Source organism: Pinus tabuliformis, chromosome 6, assembly GCF_031772625.1.
Source record: "Pinus tabuliformis cultivar Carrire ecotype Pingquan chromosome 6, CPIR1, whole genome shotgun sequence".
Taxonomy (NCBI): Eukaryota; Viridiplantae; Streptophyta; class Pinopsida; order Pinales; family Pinaceae; genus Pinus; species Pinus tabuliformis.
Window position 1 is genome coordinate 615266758 of NC_142292.1, and position 24480 is coordinate 615291237.

The 24480-nt window shown below is 39.4% G+C and overlaps 1 pseudogene; it reads right to left on the reverse strand.

The window, feature by feature from the left end:
* Window positions 1-980: 980 nt before the first annotated feature.
* Window positions 981-24480, reverse strand: part of LOC149260092 (26S proteasome non-ATPase regulatory subunit 2 homolog A pseudogene) — a 120594-nt pseudogene continuing 97094 nt past the window's right edge.

Below are 24480 nucleotides of genomic sequence, written 5' to 3' on the forward strand. Positions count from 1 at the left end.
GGCTGGGAGTGTTGTGGTGACTTGGCCTTTGCAAAAATTTCTTCTTTTAACTACTATCCTCATTCCTTGAAATCATCACCCTTCATAATTTGACTTTTCAACATTGCATGAGTGAAGGAGTGAGCTGCAATTAACTATTTGAAGGCGGTTGAGACTACTGACCCATCCTTATCTTATAAAACCTCATCTCTCATGCATTGACAACAAATTTCTGACTATAATATGCTCAAGAGAAGAGGTCAAGAATATTGCATACTTGTACCTATTTGATGGCTATTGGAGAGACCTGCATGTTGCTGCTAAGTTGATTTTGATGTGCAGGTGTTGGATGGTGATGTGGATGATCCTGATGGTGCTGCTAATCTCTAGAGGAGCTTCTTTGACCTCTGGATCTCCATGTTGAAGTTGACTGCAAATCTCTTACTACTTCATCATCATATCCCTTCAATTTTTCAAAGAAACCCATCCAATTGTGCCTTGTGAATATGTCTAGTACAGGATGGTGCTGATGAATCCTCATTGTGTTGATGGGTTCCCCTTGTCATTTTTCTTTGATGTATGGAGGTTTATATAGGTCTAATACCAAATTTAAAAATTATGTCTATACAATTTCCGTATGCTGCAATCACTTTCAACAAACTAGAAGGGTTTTTTTATGTTCCTTTCACTTGGAAAAATGTGGGGAAATGTAGAACCTACCTCCTTAACACTGCTTGATAAAGCCAACCTCTGTTTTTCCCTTTTAAAACTGCTCACTGCAAACCTTGTAGATGTTGTTCTGTATCTTGTAGGATCTCAAGGAATCCTATAGGTTTTTAGGACATCGACTTGTTTTCTCCATACGTATGGTCAAGTGACATATTAACTAACTGTTACAACTTATCACCTTGATATGTCATCTAGTTATGTAACCCATTGACTGGATATCGAATCAACCAATTAACTCATTGTTCACTTGCAGTGGTCCACTTCGTCATTTGTCAGGAAGAAAAAGCGATGTCAAAGTCTTGCGTAGCGTGTAAAGTATCAACAATGAAATTCAATTCATTGAATGCTTCAATGCTTTCTTTGATGTTATTAATTGATGCAACATTATTTGCATTATACTCGACATAACCGTTGTAATATATCTTTCCATTCTTCTCTAGATGTACAACACAAAGACCAAGAAGACTCTGTACCTTGAGAACATTTCCATTCCCATCATACGCACAAGACTCCAACGTAACATGACAATATCTTGATATTTTCTCAATGAATGAATTTGTTACTTCCAAATTTGCATCAATGTTTTCTTGCTTTCCAAGATATAAGAGGCCAAGGCCTAAACAAATAAATCGAGTAAGTGGCTCTCCTAGCTCAGAATCATCTCTCTCCATCAAGGTAATAATAATTGATTGAGCCACTTCATCATTGTAGTATCCAACATAGATTAATCCAAGAGATATAGTAGTGAAGGCAATTACATCTATAGGAACCTTCAAGTCTACTAAAATAGGAGAAATAAGTTTAAGCACATCCTCCTTTTGAGAACCAGCGTATGCTAACACAAGGCCCATAATTTCCCCAATTTGAATGTTTGAATCATCCTTACTGACATACTCTGCAAGAAGTGCGTATGTAGGATCATATTCATTTTGGATGCCACAACAATACCAACTACAAGAAAAGCTCCAATAATCACATGATTATCATTGCTATTGAAATACTTGTCCATTTTAGTAAGTCCCTCATTAACATCCCAAGTAGAATCAAACCCAAACTGGAAACAACACTAGATTTCCAATGTTCTTTGTTTTTGAAAAGCCGATTTCTAGTGTTGCCACCACTAGATGATTCTGTAGAGTAGTCATTAATTTGTCTGACCAAATCTAATATTTACAAATGCATCCACAAATGTGGCAACCATGTTCTGATGAGAAAAATCAACACTTTCACCCGCAAGTGCATACCCATCAATAAAATGTGCCTTATAGATATCCTAAGGGTACTTTGTCTCCATTATCTCAAGATCACATACTAGAGTCAGAAAACCCTCAGTCAATTTTATGTTATTAATTATTTCTTGTAGTAGTTCCCATTGCTCTTCATTTCCATTTGTCATTTCATCATCTAGCTCTAATGCCACTCCCTATCGAGCCAAAATGTACCATAGTTGCTTCTTCAGAAGAGGATCTACATAAGCAGTGAATATGGCCTTCACATACTGCATGTTGTGCATACATAAGGCCACTCTAAGTGTATTTGTGTATTCTTCAAATTTTGTATAAATTGAATAAGCTATGTCGAGGACTACATGTCATCAGGTCCTGGAACATAAATTGCAAATATTTTCAAGTAAAAACATGTACGCCTATAATTTGTGGCATCAATATGATCAATTAACATATTTAAATCTTCCACCTCCATTAAAAGGTCAACTGCTTTTGGTTCCGCATTTTTCTTCACATGAAAAGAGATGATTTGTTGAACCAAATCCATTAGATCATCAACATGCACCTCTTCCATTTACCGCTTTTGGTATTCTTGTGCAATTTCTCCAGCAAGATTCTGAACATATTCATGACCCCAGGAACCAATATCTCCCTTGGATCCTCTTATCCTTCCAGGAAACTCTCCTAGGTTGCAGCTCGGAGATGCCTGGTAACATATAATCTTCAATATTATTCTCAGAACTATTGGAGTAAATGATGGTTTGGATCAAGTCAGATAAGCATTTCAACTCTATTCTCACTCAAGACATGCATGAACACTCTCACCAATACAAGGCTTTAGACCACTAATGCACAATAATTTATAGGTTCAATCAATAGATGGAGAATACTGACTGTACCAACAGATTGCATACATAAACATAAATGAATGGCTAGCTACAGGCAGCAAAAGAGAATACTGACTGTACTGGTAGATGCATATATGACAACATATGAATGGCTAGCTACAGGCAGTGAAAGAAGCTTGCAAATATATTTTATCAAAGCAGAGATAAGACGACAGTTATTTGGCCTTAGACACAAAAGCAAATTTGAACAAATTGTTCAAGTGCAAGCATAGAACAACAAAGAGAATGGACATTGAACATATAATAGCAAAAGAAGCTTATATTGCTAGAATGAAGATGAGAAACTTCAAGGAACAGAGGAGGAACAACCTCCAGAAGTTGAACCCCTATTACATCTTACTTTCAGCTATTTATAGCCTATGTACAATGCTCCTGAGCTCTAAGAGGCTCAGAGGTCTCAATCCATCTCCCTGTCTCTTCAACCGATTGATTCCCTCAATAGGCAAGCATGGCTCGAAGGTTTTCTCCTTCTAATAGAGGAATAACTGATTTCAGATATTTTGGGTAGTTTGTTGTGCTGTCTAGGAGTTCGCCCATGCCAGAGATGCCCCACAATCATTCTGTTTGTTCTGGCCATGTTGTGTTGTGGTTCCATGATTGTTTCTGGTTGACTTGGTTGAGCCGTGTTGTTGATGCCCGTGATGTTTTTGTTTTGGGCGAGCTGCATGTTGTGGCCCTTCTCTTTCCCTTTCTAACCCCTGTTTCTCAGCAATATGTCTCCTGGGCTCTGTTATATGGTGGAATGGGTCTTCGGGCCCTTATAATCCCTTTAAATGGCCCCTTTCTGTTAATACGTGATTGTCTTCTATTTTAAATAGAAAACACAACAATACTGAGACATCCCGCCCCTCTGTGTACTTTTCGAACTTAAAAAATCCTTAGATGTGGCTTATTATCCTCTTGGGTCCACCCTTGTAGTGATAACACATCTCCACCATTGATCTGGGAGTCCTAGATCCAACAGTGGTGATCCATTTCGAGCGCCTCTTTTGTACTGGATCATCAGGCGATTTTCTCTCTCCTCGTCCTAGACACGTGGTGGCCATTGTATGACATTGGGTGGAGTTTGGCCTAAACCACTTATCGCCTTTGGTTCCCCTGAAATCCTGCCAGTTTTGCCATTTTCCCTTTATATTGGAAATATGTCAAAACATTGGAAATTATAAAAAAACTGCCCTGACAGACTTGAAATGTTTATATATTTCATTCCCAGGTCTGGGCCTCATCGCATTGATGCCACTCTATGTCTCCCATTTTTATTTAATTATATAATGAAAATACGTAAAAAAATACATGAAAACCGGCCTTTGGAGGACTTCAAAGTATATATATATATTTTTCTTCCCGAACCCTTTCGGGTCTAGGCTCCATCACAATTAGCATTCTCTATTTCCCGTTGTATCTCATTATATAACGAAATACATGAAAATGCATTAAAAATAGCTTTGGCGCAGACCTGAAATCTTATGAAAAATCATTTATAATGTCATCGGGTCCGGCTCATTGGGTCACACATATTCTTGTGCATAGGCTCTGCCCCATGGTATAGTGTCGATGCGATATAACGATGTGATCCAGTCACAATCATTAATTTCTCAATGCCTGGGCCTTTATATAACATGGCATATGCTCCCCGGCGATAGCGATATCGCCAATATCGGTGATCGGCATATCGCTGGACCCGATCTCATCGCGACTCTACTCCGACTGCCTCTAATGGCACCACCAATGTGATTAGCCGCTTAGATCTGTGCAGTTGATCGGCCAGATCTAATGGCTGCTATTCATTCCTCTGTTTAAGCCTACGATTGTGGATTTTTCATGGTTTTCAAGCGTTTTTGCTTCCCAATAGTGTATTTCCGCCCTTCCAAGGGCTCTCCTCTTGCACTGATTTTGATCATTGGATGATCTTTGAGAAAATATTGAAGATTTTAAGAACATTTTTAGATCCATTGGCATGATTTTAAGAAAATTTGGAGATTTTAAGAGCATATATGGATCTGTTAGATACCTATACCAATAGGTTTCATATTTCATGATGGGCAAATAAAGGTTCCAAATATGCTCTGCTTTGGTGATGCAAAGATCCCATATTTTCAAGAGAAGTCAATGTGTGTACATAAGCTTTATGTTGACTCAATTTTGGATGGGTGATCCAACAGCCTAATCTGGATCATGCCATGTTTCAATTTCTTGTTGTAGAATAGAGAAAGAAGTCTGTCCAAACTGTTCAATCTTGGCAAACTAGTAGTTAGGTAGAGAATGAAGGTTCCCAACTACTTAATCTTGGGCCTTGGAAGAAATAAGGGTAGTTCTAGATAGAAAATCAGAAGAAAAGCCAAAGGAAAAGAAAAGGCACATGAGGGTCTACAAGTCTAAGTGCACTCTCCATGAAGAAACAAAAAATGCTAGGCAAGTTAATGGGTAGGTAGAGGGGGTTGCAGAAATGTCATTCCTTTCAAATTGAATTGTGCTGGTCTAACATAAAGGAGACATCAATGGATAGAGAAGTTCCTCTTCTCCATCATATTGCAGCAATACAAAGGAGCATGTCTAACTTCCTATTTCCCCCCCTCACATTCATTACTAACATCCCATTACCAGTTATGCTCATGAAAGAAATTCAAGGTCTTATGGTGGTTCTTGTTTCTTTAAAAGCCACATTTCTTGTGTAAAATTCTTTTCATTTTGATCTACTCCCTAAACTAAGTTGATTCCATACAAAACTTAGTGTTTCCCCTCCTCATCCACCTCTTCCACTCATATTAACCCCTAACTTCTACTATTTAACTCCCTATACCCCCTTTTCCCCCTATTACTATGTAAAATATGCAAAAAACCCCAAAAATACCTATGTATCCCCTTTCCCCGAGCATTATAGCTCTAAGTTTGGTTTCAAATGTTTTAAAGCGCTAAAACCATTGAGCGCGTCCCAAAAGCACTGATATATTAATCCAGGGATTAATCCAAAATCTGTTTGGATTAATAACCTTAAACCCGGTTTTGTAAATAAGCCCGTGCATAATCCACTTTGCCCGTAACACAGCTTAAAACCCACTTTTCTAATGTTTCCGCCGGGCACGAATTTCACAAAAAACATTATTTTATTCCCCGCCCGCTGCCGTATTGTCCGGACAACTTGATGACCCGTCGACCGTCGGATCTGGGCTTTCCCATCCGACGGCCCACATCCATATCGGGTCAGCCCCGATGACCGTAATTTATCGCCCGAGAAACTGTCAGAGGGTAACGTCAGGCCTCTGCCACGCGTCACCCCCATATCCTCTCGGGTCGCCCTCTGACAAAACCGCGACCGTATCTAAGGCGGTCCGAGAAAATCCGCTTACCGCTTATGGTTTTCCGCTGCTCACATCACATCCTCGTCACCACTAGTCATGCCTACGTCATGCCACATCGCCGCCGCGTCAGCGCCCCTGTCCGACACTGCTCCGACCTATCCGCCACCTCACCATCCCCGTGGACCACCCACAGGCCGCCACGTCACTCAATGACGTCATGCTGACGTCCTGACCCCACCTGATGATGTCATGCTAACGTCACCCAAAAAAAGCGCCAATGACCCAAAAGTCCATATTTTTGTAAAAAAACGTGGTTTTTATCACTTTTTGCAAAAAACAAAGAACTGTTCTGCTCTACATGCATATCACGACCTCATCTGCCAACCTGCTGAAATCAACACAGAGACCGTGGGCGCTTCCATTCCACCTGCATTCGTAGCCATTGCCTGCAATTAAAGAGGTATTTATCAAAATCACTTCCCCGCGCCTGGTTTTATCCATATTTGTCCAGATGCTAGCTTAAAAGAGTGAAAAACACTGAATTTACCAGCAAACCTCTAGCTACCTGTATCTATCTCCAACTGGTGGGTCGCAATTCCTCTGCAGAGCCTGCATTTAGCAAAATTTACCTAAATTCACAGTTAGTTCGCGCATTCATGAACTAAGAACCTCAACTGCACTAATTCACCATGGAGACACTCTTATCAGTCCTGGTATTGGCTTTATCAGTCCTCTGCGTAGTATTTCAATTGTTGTCACTGCCATTTACCCTCTGTTCCTTTGTAATTCCCCTCTCTGTTCCAAGAAATACTCCTCTATGTTGCTCTGTTCAGTAGCACCAGTTCATATACAAAACAAAGTCCTAAAGTAGCCATGGAAACACCAGTAGCCCTGAATATTCAACCTATGAATGCTCCACAAAGAGAATTAGAATGGAAAGCCCTAGGGGATAAAGATTATCAGATGATAGACTCATTTCTAATGAATTCCAAATTTAACATCCATCTGCTGAATGAGTTAAAATCCCAACACCTCAGTGGAGCTGATATATTGGGGATTTGGGACTCCAATTTGCCCATTTTTAACCTTCCCCAAGTCAATCCCCTTCCAGACTTGATCCATAGATGCTGTGAATGCTATGATCCATGTCAGAGAGCTGTTCTCAGTCCCACAGGCTCAGGCTTGTTTCATATTACCCCTGAGGCCATAAATGAGATGCTGCACTTTCACACTGCAAGACCATTGACTCCTCTCTCCATGTTAGACTTATTAAAGAATGGGGGCAACCTGTCCAGTGCCCAGATCATCAAAATCAATCAGTTATTCATACAACCGAGCTCTGAAACTGTGAGAACGCCTCCTATTGGAAACCCATACCTCAATGACTTAGGCAAAATGCTTGTAGATTTGATTAGCTATGTCCTGGGCTACAAGGGAGTTGAAGATGTTGATGATACCATAATGGCCATGCTGTCCATATTTTCTCCTGGGAAGCCTCCTATTGTGTACTATGACTATGTTGAATATATTGCAAACAAGATTCATGAGCAACTGATGAATCTAGAAAGGGAAAAGGTGTTCAGATACACCTCATACATCTATCATATGTTCTTATTTTATCAACCTGACAGTTTCCCTATTCCTCTCAAGAAACTTGATGCCCAGGGAAATCCAAGGTCAGTTGTGTTTTGGACTTCAATTTTTCATCACACCTCTTGCTCACCATACACATACTGTGAATTCATAGACCTTTTCATTCATCCAGCTTTGACCTTGTTATATGGTGTTCCTCCTCCAAGATTAACTGATGAAATGCAAAGAATTCTCCATCTCTCTAAGTCCTACAGCATTGGTGATTGGTACTTTTACCAACACCACACAGTAATCAGAATATATGGCTGTGAGTTGGACCCTTATAGGCTTCCAAGATATGTCCCTATGAGACTATTTGCCTTGGTAAAAACAAGAAAGTGCAGCTAAAAGTCAGGAACCAGCTAGGCCCTTTCCTTTACAACATAAGGGAGGAGGGATGGAAGGAAGCAGATATGATCCTAGAGGGCCTCCGATTAGAAACTAGTTTCAAATGGGTACCTTATGACCCTAATCATTTTATTTCTCTCAGAAGGATAAAACATAAATTGGGTGGCTATGCTCACATTAAATTGCCTCATATTGAGAAATATGCCAATCTACTAAGTTGGAAAGAGGGCACCCTAGAAGAGCCAACTCAGCAGAAAGACTCAGCCACCAAAGCAATACTGACAGCTGCAAATGACAGGGCCGAGAAAGCTACAGGATGACAGAGCATAAAGACACATCATTCAGCATTTATGCAGAATGCTCAACCGACTCAGTGGCCTCCAAAGGTCAAAAAGAATTCTGACAACATTAAAGAGCATTCATTTTGTATTTAAGAGCAGTAATAACTTCTTTATCTGCTATTTGTGTAAAGTTGGTGAGCGTATTTAATTATCAAAATGACTCAGCGGTTCAGATATTTTATGAAACCGATTGTATATATTCCCCCTCGCATAAGCATGCAGGGGTTGTTGATTTTCTCTTCCAAAGATCTTATGCTGTAAATTTTCAGAGTATTAATACAAAAGCTGATGGAATTTCTAAGGTTCTGCGTCGTCTGAGGCATTGTAGTGTGTTTGCTGAATGCTACAGGATTCCTACGTATTTTATGGCACAATAAGTTTCCTTTAAACTCTTCATTATGTGTTTTTATTATTTCTTCATAACCCATTCATGTTCTATGTTTCACAGTTTAATGGCAGAGAAAAAGAATAGTTCCAGGATTTATTCATAGAATACCCTGGCCTCAATCTATGCTGTTATAAATGTTTTCTTCAGTTATAGTTATAAGGGTGTAATTCTTAATTGCTGCACCTCCACACTATATCTTTCACAGTGGTTATTGCTCAGGAATTCAAGTCTGCTCCTGTGCAGTATATCTCTTTCTCGCACTCACAGCCTAGTGAAAAATTCTTAATTGCTTTCACTGGTTAAACATACTTTACCATCACAATTTCAAGTTTGTCTCATGAAATGTTTAAATGGCCCTGTAGTTTCAACAACCTCACTCAATACTACAAACAACCTATAATCACCAGACTCCATTGCCCAATGAACTAATACTATCTAAAGCTTTTCACCCTAGGTACTGAAAGGCATCATTCAACCAAAACCTTGAACAAAACTGAACATCATAACTAACCTAAAATCTTGACAAAACAGAGATAAATCTTAAGGAGAGATCCCTCTCTGATTATTGGTAGGCTAGAACCTATAATCCAAAGCTTGGTTAGTGGTTACCCCGGCCGTATTCCCTTGGGAGTCAAAGGGAACAACCTGGGAGATAACATAATTGGCGACTCCGCTGGGGATGAGCATATTTTTTCAAACTGCTATCTGTCTTTAGACAGTGGTTCTAGAAACAGCTTGAGCAGTCCCTTGAAATAGTTCTAAAAATATCCTAAAAAAACCAAAAAGAAGTTCAGAAGCTGGCTCCCAAAAGGAATACTAGGCACACCAGGTTAAACCCTGACCCAAATCCTCCTCCTGTGTTTGACAATCCAAATTTGATCCATAAAACTCAAAAGAGCCAAAAGGAACGAGAGTAATCTCCTGAATCTAGCCCTGAGGCAGTTCAGCATACCTTTATTCCCACCCCTTCTAAGCCAACCTTTTACCTCCATACAACCCATTCCTCCCCCTCTTCATCATCCACTTCACAAAACATATTGTCAACACCTAACACACAAACTGCTATTGTTGTTCCTATTGTTCCAGTTGTCCCATTCATCCCACCAAATATGGCTAATCGTTATGCACCCCTCCAGCTGCCTAACAATCCTGGGGCTATGCCTCAGGATTACCAAGGAAAAATAACTTATTTTGATGGAACCAGCACATACACTGCCTTACAACATACCAAGAAAATGCAAGATTACTTCGAAAACTATGAGATAGATGATGATGATGTGAGAATGAAAATTTTTGTACAAAGTCTGACGGGTGAAGTAAGAACATGGTTCAGGGCACTGGCTGCAAATTCTATAGCTAATTCGGGTGCCCTTTACCAGTCCTTCCTAAACAGATGGGAAAAGAAAAAAGACCCTCTACACATTTTATCTGAATATGACACCATAAAGAGAGGTCCACAAGAAACTGTATCGGACTATTGCACTAGATTCAATTCTGTCTATAGTGCTATTCCTCAAAACCTCAGACCACCACCTGATTTAGCATTAATTAAGTTCCCTGATGGATTTGATGCTGATATGGCATATCAATTAAGAGAAAGAGCCCCTGCAACTTTGGCAGACATGCAAGACATAGCAGTAAGTGTAGAGGCAAATTTGATTGCCAAGAGAAATAGGGCAAGAACTGAAAGAAGAACTACCTTTAAGGAAGAACCCTCAGCATTTGAGCAGAAGTTAGATGCAATCATCAAACGTATGGATAGACTTGGGGATAGAGTGGAAACCATAGAAAGGAAGTCATCATGGGAAGGGCAAACAAGCAATGTAAGAAACCAAAACTTTAGAAAGAATCAAAATCCCAATGTTGGAAGAACTGATCCTGACCAACATGTCAGACCACCTTTCCAAGAGAATTATGCTGAGGCTTCTACATCTAGTGAACCCAATGAAGACCCTCACATTAATCTAATGGGTTTAGATGGTGAAAATCAAGTCTTTTTAACACAGGAAGATCATAAGGATGACGACATCAAGCAATTCCAAACCAAATCAGGTGAGTCATATGATTTTAAACAAGGCTATGATACAACTGTTTTTGAAGTTCATAAACAATACAAGCTAAGGAGAAGAACAATAAATGTGACAGATCCTGACAAAACAAAGGACACCCCACAGCCTAAGAAAGCTATTGTCACAGAGCCAAGTGACCAAACTAGTCCAATTACAAATGAGGTAACAGTTGAGGAAATAACTGAAACATCTCCCTCAAATCAACAACCAGTGGATACAACACCTTTCCAACATAAGCCAAGCAACATTTCTCAAAAGACAAGTAAAAAGGACAAGCCTCAAGATCAAAAAGAGAATCAGGAGGAAGGCATTAAGGATTCCATTGATAAGGAAAAGGTTGTTAACCAAAACACTAAGACCCAATCTGAAAGACCTTTTGACCTAGAAGCTGAAATTGGAAAATTGAAGATAGCCATTCCTCTCTCAGAGTTGGCCAAACATGACATCTATAAACAACAAATTAAGAGATCCCTTCAGCTTACTCATAACAAAGATGATGTTAATGTGTTGGATGACACTCCAGAACTACTTTTCGGCCCAGAGGTTGATGGAAAGACAACAGTTACAGGAATCTTACCTTTTTATGTCAGCCTGCATGTTCATGATAAGATATTACACAATGCAATGTTTGACTCAGGTGCTTCCCACAACCTAATGCCCAAATCAGTCATGGAAAGATTAAATCTAGATATTACAAGACCATATAAGGACCTATTTTCATTTGACTCAAGCCAAGTCAAGTGTTTAGGCCTGATAAAGGATCTTTGTGTCTCACTTGTTCAATACCCCAATAAGACAATCTTGATGGATGTTGTAGTTGCTGATATTCCACCTAAATATGGAATGCTGTTATCAAGATCATGGGGGGCTAAACTTCAAGGTTCTCTTCAATTAGACATGTCCTATGCCACCATATCTGTCTTTGGGCAACCAAAAAGACTATACAGAGAAACACTGATGAAATACATGGTAAGCAGTGAAGAAAAACCTCAAAACTTCCCCATATATGCTGTCCATTCTGACATTGACTCCTATATTCTCTTCAATGATAATACAGGTTCTACAAATGATGATGAAACTAAGACATTCAAACGAGATCAGGATATAAATCAACAAGCTGCTACTCAGGAAATAATGGTTGAAAGGTCAACAAATGAAATTGTTCAAGAAGAAAAACCAAGTGTAAGCCAAGATCTCAAGTTGTTGATGCCTAGCCCCATGGTGGTTGACAATTCCTCCCTTGACCAAGAAATCCTATGGTTCATTGAATTTGATGGGTCAGTCAACAAATTAGGGGCAGGAGCTGGGGTGTGGATTCATAACAAACAAAACAATCATGCAGAAGGTCGAGCCTATAGACTAAATTTCAGATGCACCAACAATATGGCAGAATATGAAGCTCTTTTGCTAGGCCTCAAACTAGTAAAATCCTTACAAGCCACAAAACTTTCAGTCATGGGGGATTCAGACCTAATTATCCAAGAAGTGAAGGGAAATTTTGTTACTAATGACAAAAGACTGAGATCTTATAGGTCTGCTGCTGTTGAATTACTAAGTTCCTTCACTGAATTTCAAATTACCAAAATTTCTAGAACCCATAATCTCCATGCTCACAGTTTGGCCACATTTGCAAGCACATGAAAACTACCTTTTGAACCCAAGCACTACTTTACAGCTGAGATTAAACACAGACCCTCCGTCCCTAACAATATCAAGGATTGGCAAGTATTTGAGGATGACACACAAATAAACAATTTCTTGACTTTACAACAAGAATTTTCAGGACTAAACATTGATGCAGAGGCTGTAAGTGAGTCACAAACTATATGTGAACAAGACCAAATAGCAGTATCACCCAAAACAGCTAACCAAATGCTACGTCCAACCATTTTTAACAAAGACAACATACATGAAATTCAACAAATCAGTTGTGAAGAAGTAGCTGGTGCAGAGGTTGAAATCATAGAGCTGAAGGATAACTTTTTACCAACAGGCCTAACTCCATTGGAGGACATTTTTGACTCAAATGATGTCCCTAGAAAACCAAAAATGCAGCCCCTTAATGCTGCCATTGAAGAATGCAACATTGGAACTGTTGAAAAGCCCAAGATAATAAAATTGTCTGCATCCTTACCTCCTGATCAGAAGCCTAAATACATTGACCTCTTCAAAGAGTTTCAAGATGTCTTTGCATGGAGTTATGAGGATTTAAAATCCTATGACACCTCTGTTATCCAACACACCATCCCTCTCAAGCCTAATCAAAAGCCATTCAAGCAAAAATTGAGAAGGATAAATCCTATGCTTCTCCCTTCAATTGAGAAAGAGGTACAAAAAATGTTTAAAGCGGGTATCATAGCACCTATCAGGTTTTCAGACTGGATTTCAAATTTGGTGCCCACAAGAAAGAAAACTGGTGAGATAAGACTTTGTGTTGATCTAAGGAACTTAAACCAAGTATCCCTCAAGGACAATTATCCCTTACCCAAGATGGATCACATTCTCCAAAGAGTGGTAGGGGCTTCAAGGATTTCACTACTTGATGGATTCTCAGGTTTTAATCAGATCCTAGTACACCCTGATGATCAAGACAAAACAACATTCACAACCCCATGGGGAACTTTCAAATATGTAAAAATGCCTTTTGGATTGAAGAATGCAGGGGCTACATTTCAAAGAGCAATGGATATTGCTTTTGCCAAAGAGATTCATGACTTCCTTGTCATTTATTTAGATGACCTCACACCTTTCTCAAAATCTGACCAAGAACATTTGAAACATCTAAGGCAAATATTCATAACTTGTAGGAAATATGGAATTTCTTTAAATCCCAAGAAATCCCTGTTTGGTTTAGAAGAAGGTAAGCTGTTAGGTCACATCATTTCAAAGGATGGCATTAGAATTGACCCAGACAGGATACAGGCTATCTTACAAATGCCCCACCCTAGAAACATCAAAGAATTACAAGCCTTCTTGGGAAATATTAACTTTTTAAGGAGGTTTATCCCAAACTTAGCAGAATTGATCAGATTACTAAATAACATGCTAAAGAAGGATTCAAAAGTGAAATGGAAGGTAGAAGAAAATCAAGCTTTTGAAGGTATAAAATTGGCCCTTACCCAAACCCCAGTCTTAACAAATCCTCAATTTGATAGAGAATTTATCATTTTCTCTTTTGCCTCCCAGCATACCATTGTTGTTGTCTTATTACAGAAAGATGACCAAGGAAATGAGAAACCCATTGCTTTCTTTAGTAGAGCTCTTAGAGATGCACCTCTGAAATATCAAATCATAAGCAAGCTTATGCTTTGGTCAAAGCCATCAAAGACTTTAGGATTTACATCCTATACTCCCATGTTATAGCTTATGTACCAAGTCCCATTGTGAAAGACATACTTACTCAAGAGAACTTAGAGGGCAGAAGAGGAAAATGGATTGCCAACATCTTGGAATTTGATATTGAAATAAAACCTAAAAAACTGATAAAAGGGCAAGGTTTGGCCAAACTAATGACAGAAGCAAACTTTCAAGCCTTAGACATTAACCAACTGGACAATGAACCAGAGCTGGCGACTCCAAAGATCAATGTAGCCTTTGAACAATCCCCTTGGTACTCTGATATCTGTTATGTATTGCAAAACCTGTGTGCTCCCCCAGGATTGTCTAGAACTAAATGTAGGTTCCTAAAAATGAAAGCTTCAAGATTTTGTGTCATGGATGGCAATTTGCTTTGGAAAAACCATGAGGGTATATTGTTAAACTGCTTAATTGAGAACGAGACTAACAATGTCATGAAAGAATTTCATGCAGGTGATTGTGGTGGACATTTGTACTGGAAGTCTACTGTGGATAAGTTATTGAGGGCAGCTTATTATTGGCCCACTGTTTTCTCTGATGTCAAAAAATTTACCACTTCATGTCATAAATGCCAAGTGTTTGAGGGAAAGAGAAAGTTATTGCCACTTCCTTTGAGGCCTATTGCAACAGAAAGACCTTTTCAACAATGGGGCTTGGATTTCATTGGGGAAATTCATCCCTCATCAGGCCAACATAGATGGATCCTAACAGCTACAGACTATTTCACGAAATGGATTGAGGCCATCCCATGTAGACAGGCAAATGATTCAACAATCATTCAGTTTTTGGAGAATAACATATTGTCTAGATTTGGTTGTCCTGATAAGATCATAACAGACAATGCTGCTGCCTTTAGATCCAAGAAGATGGTCAATTTTTGTCACAAATTCCACATTACTTTGGGCCATTCTACTGCATACTACCCTCAAGGAAATGGCCTAGCTGAATCATCAAATAAAATCCTTATAAACATCATAAAGAAGATGTTGGAAGAAAATAAGAAGAACTGGCATAAGAAGCTTGTCAATGCCTTATGGGCAGATAGACTAACAACCAAGAGATCAATTGGGGTCAGCCCATATGAGTTAGTCTATGGATTAGAGGCCAAGTTTCCTTCATCACTAGGGGTTCCTATTATGAAACTACTTCAAGAAAGCCAGGCTGAACCAAATGACATGCAAAGAAGGATCAATCAAATAATATGTTTGCAGCAAACTAGAGACCAAGTTTATAGCAGAGTTCAAGTTTTACAAGAAAAGCTAAAGAAAGCTTTTGATAGAAGGACTAAGGCTGAATATTTCAACATTGGTGACAAAGTCCTCAAGTGGGATTCAAGAAGGGAAGATAAAGGAAAACATGGAAAATTTGATTCCCTTTGGAGAGGACCATTTGTTGTTCAAGCAGTACAAGGAAACAATACCTACTTCCTTAAGAATCTTGATGAAACTGATTTGGATGAAGGTCCTGTGAATGGCAGGATGTTGAAGCACTATTTTTACTACTATCCATGAGTGTTGCCTAATTCTCCTTTGTACATACTCAGGTGTATATATTACTTTCTGTTAACATGTAAAAAAATGCAGTTTTTCAAGTTTTGTGAATTATCAGCAAAAGGAAAATAGGTTCAGAGATTTACCAAGATGGCAAGAGCACAATTTTGAGATTTCAAGGAGAAAAACTCCAAGTTTGGTAAAGAGAAGTCAAAGGGCCAAGGCATTCTGACCTGCTATTCTTGGTCTTTCAAGAAGAAAAACCATCCCCATGTGGAGCCACTGTTAGATACCTATACCAATAGGTTTCATATTTCATGATGGGCAAATAAAGGTTCCAAATATGCTCTGCTTTGGTGATGCAAAGATCCCATATTTTCAAGAGAAGTCAATGTGTGTACATAAGCTTTATGTTGACTCAATTCTGGATGGGTGATCCAACAGCCTAATCTGGATCATGCCATGTTTTAATTTCTTGTTGTAGAATAGAGAAAGAAGTCTGTCCAAACTGTTCAATCTTGGTAGACCAGTAGTTAGGTAGAGAATGAAGGTTCCCAACTGCTTAATCTGGGGCCTTGGAAGCAATAAGGGTAGTTCTAGATAGAAAATCAGAAGAAAAGCCAAAGGAAAAGAAAAGGCACATGAGGGTCTGCAAGTCTAAGTGCACACTCCATGAAGAAAAAAAAAATGCTAGGCAAGTTAATGGGTAGGTAGAGGGGGTTGCAGAAATGTCATTCCTTTCAAATTGAATTGTGCTGGTCTAACATAAAGGAGACATCAATGGATAGAGAAGTTCCTCTTCTCCATCATCTTGCAGCAATACAAAGGAGCATGTCTAACTTCCTGTTTCCCCCCCCCTCACATTCATTACTAACATCCCATTACCAGTTATGCTCATGAAAGAAAGTCAAGGTCTTATGGTGGTTCTTGTTTCTTTAAAAGCCACATTTCTTGTGTAAAATTCTTTTCATTTTGATCTACTCCCTAAACTAAGTTGATTCCATACAAAACTTAGTGTTTCCCCTCCTCATCCACCTCTTCCACTCATATTAACCCCTAACTTCTACTATTTAACTCCCTATACCCCCTTTTCCCCCTATTACTATGTAAAATATGCAAAAAACCCCAAAAATACCTATGTATCCCCTTTCCCCGAGCATTATAGCTCTAAGTTTGGTTTCAAATGTTTTAAAGCGCTAAAACCATTGAGCGCGACCCAAAAGCGCTGATATATTAATCCAGGGATTAATCCAAAATCTGTTTGGATTAATAACCTTAAACCCGGTTTTGTAAATAAGCCCGCGCATAATCCACTTTGCCCGTAACACAGCTTAAAACCCACTTTTCTAATGTTTCTGCCGGGCACGAATTTCACAAAAAACATTATTTTATTCCCTGCCCGCTGCCATATTGTCCGGACAACTTGATGACCCGTCGACTGTTGGATCTGGGCTTTCCCATCCGACGGCCCACATCCATATCGGGTCGGCCCCGATGACCGTAATTTCTCACCCGAGAAACTGTCAGAGGGTGACGTCAGGCCTCTGCCACGCGTAACCCCCATATCCTCTTGGGTCGCCCTCTGACAAAACCGCGACCTTATCTAAGGCGGTCCGAGAAAATCCGCTTACCGCTTATGGTTTTCCGCTGCTCACGTCACGTCCACGTCACCACTAGTCATGCCTACGTCATGCCACATCGCCGTCGCGTCAGTGCCCCTGTCCGACACTGCTCCGACCTGTCTGCCACCTCACCATCCCCGTGGACCACCCACAGGCCGCCACGTCACTCGATGACGTCATGCTGACGTCATCCAACCCTGACCCCACCTGATGACGTCATGCTGACGTCATCCAAAAAAAGCGCCAATGACCCAAAAGTCCATATTTTTGTCAAAAAACGCGGTTTTTCTCACTTTTTGCAAAAAACAAAGAACTGTTCTGCTCTGCATGCATATCACGACCTCATCCGCCAACCTGCTGAAATCAACACAGAGACCGTGGGCGCTTCCATTCCACCTGCATTCGTAGCCATTGCCTGCAATTAAAGAGGTATTTATCAAAATCACTTCCCCCGCGCCTGGTTTTATCCATATTTGTCCAGATGCTAGCTTAAAAGAGTGAAAAACACTGAATTTACCAGCAAACCTCCAGTTACCTGTATCTATCTCCAACTGGTGGGTCGCAATTCCTCTGCAGAGCCTGCATTTAGCAAAATTTACCTAAATTCACAGTTAGTTCGCGCATTCGTGAACTAAGAACCTCAACTGCACTAATTCACCGTGGAGACACTCTTATCAGTCCTGGTATTGGCTTTATCAGTCCTCTGTGCAGTATTTCAATTGCTGTCACTGCCATTTACCCTCTGTTCCTTTGTAATTCACCTCTCTGTTCCAAGAAATACTCCTCTGTGTTGCTCTGTTCAGTAACACCAGTTCATATACAAAACAAAGTCCTAAAGTAGCCATGGAAACACCAGTAGCCCTGAATATTCAACCTCTGAATGCTCCACAAAGAGAATTAGAATGGAAAGCCCTAGGGGATAAGGATTATCAGATGATAGACTCATTTCTAATGAATTCCAAATTTAACATCCATCTGCTGAATGAGTTAAAAGCCCAACACCTCAGTGGAGCTGATATATTGGGGATTTGGGACTCCAATTTGCCCATTTTTAACCTTCCCCAAGTCAATCCCCTTCCAGACTTGATCCATAGATGCTGTGAATGCTATGATCCATGTCAGAGAGTTGTTCTCAGTCCCACAGGCTCAGTCTTGTTTCATATTACCCCTGAGGCCATAAATGAGATGCTGCACTTTCACACTGCAAGACCATTGACTCCTCTCTCCATGTTAGACTTATTAAAGAAGGGGGGCAACCTGTCTAGTGCCCAGATCATCAAAATCAATCAGTTATTCATACAACCGAGCTCTAAAACTGTGAGAACGCCTCCTATTGGAAACCCATACCTCAATGACTTGGGCAAAATGCTTGTAGATTTGATTAGCTATGTCCTGGGCTACAAGGGAGTTGAAGATGTTGATGATACCATAATGGCCATGCTGTCCATATTTTCTCCTGGGAAGCCTCCTGCTGTGTACTATGACTATGCTGAATATATTGCAAACAAGATTCATGAGCAACTGATGAATCTAGAAAGGGAAAAGGTGTTCAGATACACCTCATACATCTATCATCTGTTCTTATTTTATCAACCTGACAGTTTCCCTATTCCTCTCAAGAAACTTGATGCCCAGGGAAATCCAAGGTCAGTTGTGTTTTGGACTTCATTTTTTCATCACACCTCTTGCTCACCATACACATACTATGAATTCATAGACCTTTTCATTCATCCAGCTTTGACCTTGTTATATGGTGTTCCTCCTCCAAGATTAACTGATGAAATGCAAAGAATTCTCCATCTCTCTAAGTCCTACAGCATTGGTGATTGGTACTTTTACCAACACCACACAGTAATCAGAATATATGGCTGTGAGTTGGACCCTTATAGGCTGCCAAGATATGTCCCTATGAGACTATTTGCCTTGGAGTATTTCAGGCAGTTTGGAAATGCAGACATGATCCATTTCCATAGTAAAAACAAGAAAGTGCAGCTAAAAGTCAGGAACCAGCTAGGCCCTTTCCTTTACAACATAAGGGAGGAGGGATGGGAGGAAGCAGATATGATCCTAGAGGGCCTCCGATTAGAAACTAGTTTCAAATGGGTACCTTATGACCCTAATCATTTTATTTCTCTCAGAAGGATAAAACATAAATTGGGTGGCTATGCTCACATTAAATTGCCTCATATTGAGAAATATGCCAATCTACTAAGTTGGAAAGAGGGCACCCTAGAAGAGCCAACTCAGCAGAAAGACTCAGCCACCAAAGCAATACTGACAGCTGCAAATGATAGGGCCGAGAAAGCTACAGGATGACAGAGCATAAAGACACATCATTCAACATTTATGCAGAACGCTCAACCGACTCAGTGGCCTCCAAAGGTCAAAAAGACTTCTGACAACATTAAAGAGCATTCATTTTGTATTTAAGAGCAGTAATAACTTCTTTATCTGCTATTTGTGTAAAGTTGGTGAGCGTATTTAATTATCAAAATGACTCAGCGGTTCAGATATTTTATGAAACCGATTGTATATATTCCCCCTCACATAAGCATGCAGGGGTTTTTGATTTTCTCTTCCAGAGATCTTATGCTGTAAATTTTCAGAGTATTAATACAAAAGATGATGGAATTTCTAAGGTTCTGCGTCGTCTGAGGCATTGTAGTGTGTTTGCTGAATGCTACAGGATTCCTGCATATTTTATGGCACAATAAGTTTCCTTTAAACTCTTCGTTATGTGTTTTTATTATTTCTTCATAACCCATTCATGTTCTATGTTTCACAGTTTAATGGCAGAGAAAAAGAATAGTTCCAGGATTTATTCATAGAATACCCTGGCCTCAATCTATGCTGTTATAAATGTTTTCTTCAGTTATAGTTATAAAGGTGTAATTCTTAATTGCTGCACCTCCACACTATATCTTTCACAGTGGTTATTGCTCAGGAATTCAAGTCTGCTCCTGTGCAGTATATCTCTTTCTCGCACTCACAGCCTAGTGAAAAATTCTTAATTGCTTTCACTGGTTAAACATACTTTACCATCGCAATTTCAAGTTTGTCTCATGAAATGTTTAAATGGCCCTGTAGTTTCAACAACCTCACTCAATACTACAAACAACCTATAATCACCATACTCCATTTCCCAATGAACAAATACTATCTAAAGCTTTTCACCCTAGGTACTGAAAGGCATCATTCAACCAAAACCTTGAACAAAACTGAACATCATAACTAGCCTAAAATATTGACAAAACAGAGATAAATCTTAAAGAGAGAGCCCTCTCTGATTATAGGTAGGCTAGAACCTATAATCCAAAGCTTGGTTAGTGGTTACCCTGGCCTTATTCCCTTGGGAGTCAAAGGGAACAACCTGGGAGATAACAGGATCCATTTGGGCCTTTTTCTAGCAAGGCTAACACTGGCTCCTTCTGGGGATGAAATCCTCCCTATGAGGTTTCAAGGATCACAGATTAATGCCTTTCCTAAAGAAACAAAGTCAAATCTTCCTTTTAGTGTTCCATTGGGCATGGAGTCTATTTTGTAATGAAATAAAAACTGGAAAAAAATATTTACAATGACGAGGCTTTAAAGACTTAAATGAAATAAATTTTCAAGAACCGCCCATTTATTGGGCTACCAAAAATATCTCCTCCTTCCATACTGTGCAAAATGAATGTATTGTTTTGCTGAATTTGAGCGATGAAAAACAAACCTATCCGTAAGGAGTCAAACTTGCCATGATTACCTTTCTTTTCCTTAAATGCATCCCATTTAAGCACCCAATCACCAACTTGGAAATTGTCCACTTTTTCTTTCCTATCAAAGGCTTCTTTGATTTTCTTCTGATGAGATTTTGACTTCTCAACCAGCTGCTCTCAGATCTTCTGTAATTCAATCAGGTTATTCATTCTTCTTACCATGTCATTCTCTTCATCTTGTTCTTCTTGCAGGAACTTATCCATAGGGAGAATCAGATGGATGGGGAAAACAACATCAGTGCCATAAACCACTTTGAATGGAGAATTCCCTATGGAATTTTTGATGGTAACTCTATCAGCCCATAGTGCAAACTTCAACTTGGAATCCTAGCCCTTTTTTTTTTCCTCTAATAGTTTTTTGATTACCCTTACTAGACTCTTGTTAGATGATTCTACCAGGCCATTTCCTTGAGCATAATATGAGGTAGAATGCACCACTTGAATTCCCATAGATTCAGTCATGTCCACCAATTATTTTGCCTTCAAAGTTGCTGCATTATCAGTGACTAGTTTGGTTGGGCAACCAAATCTAGTGAAAATATTATTATTCAAGAACTTTATGACAACTTGATGATTGGCATTCTTAGTGGGTATAGCCTCAATCCACTTGGTGAAATAATTAGTGGCTACTAAGATCCATTTGTTTTGGCCATTGGAATGTGGGTTGATCTCACCTATAAAGTCCAAGCCCCACTGCTAGAAGAGACCATTGGCATGTATTGGCTTCAAGGGCAGAGATTTTAGCTACTGTCTTCCTGAAAAACTCTAACACTTGTCACAAGCTTTTACAAAAGAAAACACATCAGAGAACAGAGTAGGCCAATAATATTCAGCCCTCAAGATTTTGTGAGCTTTGGTTTTTCCAATAATGATGCCCTCCACATATGCTAGAATGGAACTGGTGTATGACTTCCAAAGATTGTTCTTTATCTAGACATCTCAAAAGGATTCCTGATGGGTCTTTCCAATAAAGTAGATTTTTATTAATGCAAAATTTGGCTGATTTGAGTTAAATGGCACGAGCTTGAATTGAGCTAAGCCCTGGAGGGACTTCTAGCTTTTGCAAAAAATTAACTATGTTGTAATACCATTCACATGTGGCTAGATTTTCAGCCAAAGGCTGATTCTACTTTTTCTCTTCTGCTGCTCCCTCTGTCTGCTCATCATCTGAATTTAGACCCATGCAATTTATGTCTAACAAGATGCAATTTTCTTGAACCATAAGTTTAGCCAAGACCTGGCCTTTGACAAGCTTAGTGGGCTTCACCTCTATGTTAAACTCTATGAATTTTGCAATCCATTTGTCTCTCTTCCCATCAATATCTGGCTGAGCTAAGACATCTTTTACTAAGGCTAAAGGTACATATGAAACTACTTTGGAATGCAGAAAATAAATTCTGAATGCCTTTAAAGATTTTATGAGAGAATAAGCTTGTTTTTCAATAAGGTCGTACCTTAGTTCGGCATCACTTAAAGTTTTGCTGAAAAAAGCCATGGGGTGCTCTATGTCTTCATCATTTTTCTGTAATAGAACTACTGCGAGTGTATCATAAGAGGCAAAAGAGAAGATACAAAACTCCTTAGTGTAATCTAGGCTGATTAGAGTGGGAGCTTCCATGATGTCTTGCTTGATGGCTTTAGAAGAGCTTCTTGAAGCATTTGTCCATTTTATTTCTGATCCTTTCTTCAACATGGAAGTGATGTGCTTTCCAAGCTCTGCAAAGTTTGGAATGAACCCCCTTACAAAGTTAATCTTACCTAGGAAGGATGGAATGTTCCTTTTTGACCTTGGGATGGATAATGTCTGAATGGCTTGAACCCTTGTTGGATCAATCTTCACACTTTCAATAGAAACAATATGTCCCAGAAGTTTTCCTTCTTCTAGAGCAAACTGTGACTTCTTTGGGTTCACTGAAATTCCAAATTGTCGACACTTTAGAAAGACCTTCTTCAAATGTTGTAAATGGTATTTATGTCTACTGAATAATACTATTATGTCATCAAGATAAATAAGGACAAACTTGTCCTTCTCTCCCACAAAAGCTATGTCCATGGCCCTTTGAAAAGTAGCCCCAACATTCATTAGTCCGAAAGGCATCTTGGAGTACATGAAAGTGCCCCAAGGAGTAGTGAAGATGGTCTTTCCTTGATCTTCTGGATGTACAACAACCTGATTGTAACCTGAAAATCCATCTAAGAAAGACACGACTTTGGCCCCTGAAACTCTTTGCAGCAAGTGTTCCATTTTAGGCAAGGGGTAGTTATCTTTTTTAGAGCACTTGTTCAGATTTCTGAAGTCAACACAAAGATTGATTTCTCCATTTTTATTTCTCACTACCACAAGGTTGGCTATCCATTTTGATTACCTTAGGGGAACTATGATTTTGGCATCCAACAGCTTCTTGATCTCTTTCTCAATCAAAAGCAATAAGAGAGGGCTGATAGGTCTTCATTTCTACTTAAAAGGGGTAGTGTTCTTTCCAGTGGAATCTTATGCTGAATGATGTTCGTATCATAGTTTTTAAGATCACTGTATTCCCAGGCAAAAATATCAGCAAATTGCTTCATGAGGGTGCAATACTCGGAATTCTGGGCAAAAGACAAATGAGTGGACAGATTGATGAATTTCGGATGGGCTAGGCTTCTTGTTTACAAATAGCAAACTCATTTTTTGTTTTGGCAGGCTTATAAGGCACATCATTATGGTCGAACAATTTCTCTAGAGGCACCAATCCTTTTGGTATATGATTACTAGGTAGCTGGATGATGCTTCCTCGGCCGACCTCATTTTTTAGCTTGGACTGGTTGCGTTCTTCCATGGTTTCATTCTCTTGGTCAATGTGCATTTCAACAAATTCCTCAATGACTTGTAAAAACCTGTTAATTTTCTCATCGTCTTCAAAAACTCTCCAATATTTGACGTTGTCAGGTAGAGACAATCTATATTTTACCTGAACTTCATATGTCAATTTAGGAGGCAAAGGAGGAATAAACATGCTAGCAAACACAACAAGGGAGTTGACAAACTAGTTCTTCATTCTCGGAATATAAGAAATGCTGAAATTATTAAAAGAATCCTTGAGCCTCCATACCTCATCTCTATATGCTTTCAACCTTGGATGCTTTGCTTGGAACACTTTATTGACCTGCTGAATGACGAGGTCTGCATCTCCAAACACTTTTAGGCCTTTGATACCCATTTTTTAGCAGCGCTTAAGCCCAAAATCAAAGCTTCATATTCTTCTATGTTATTTGTGACCTGAAAGGTTAATTTGAAAGATAAATGAATGCATTCCTGTGTTGGGGACACAAGGACTACACCTGCCCCTGCAGC